We start from the raw sequence: 204 nt of genomic DNA on the forward strand, positions 1-204 counted from the left end.
CATGCACTCAAAATTAAATATTTTAATATTTTAAAATTGCATAAATATTGCATGCAATTCGTTTTATATATGTAGGTATATACATGAACAAAATGAATTCATTTACATGTATTAATATTTTTATCCTCCCCCCCCCAACAATTATTAATAATTGTTATTAAGCCAGAAAAAAATTTATTTACTTTTTTTTTTTTTTTTTTTTAA

At 20.1% G+C, this 204-nt stretch overlaps 1 protein-coding gene across 1 annotated transcript in view; it reads right to left on the reverse strand.

The window, feature by feature from the left end:
• Nucleotides 1-204, reverse strand: part of LOC107674856 (D(4) dopamine receptor-like) — a 15,432-nt gene that overhangs the window by 14,206 nt on the left and 1,022 nt on the right. The window lies entirely within an intron of this gene.

The sequence above is a fragment of the Sinocyclocheilus anshuiensis genome, unplaced genomic scaffold (assembly GCF_001515605.1).
Source record: "Sinocyclocheilus anshuiensis isolate Anshui unplaced genomic scaffold, SAMN03320099.WGS_v1.1 scaffold941, whole genome shotgun sequence".
Lineage (NCBI taxonomy): Eukaryota > Metazoa > Chordata > Actinopteri > Cypriniformes > Cyprinidae > Sinocyclocheilus > Sinocyclocheilus anshuiensis.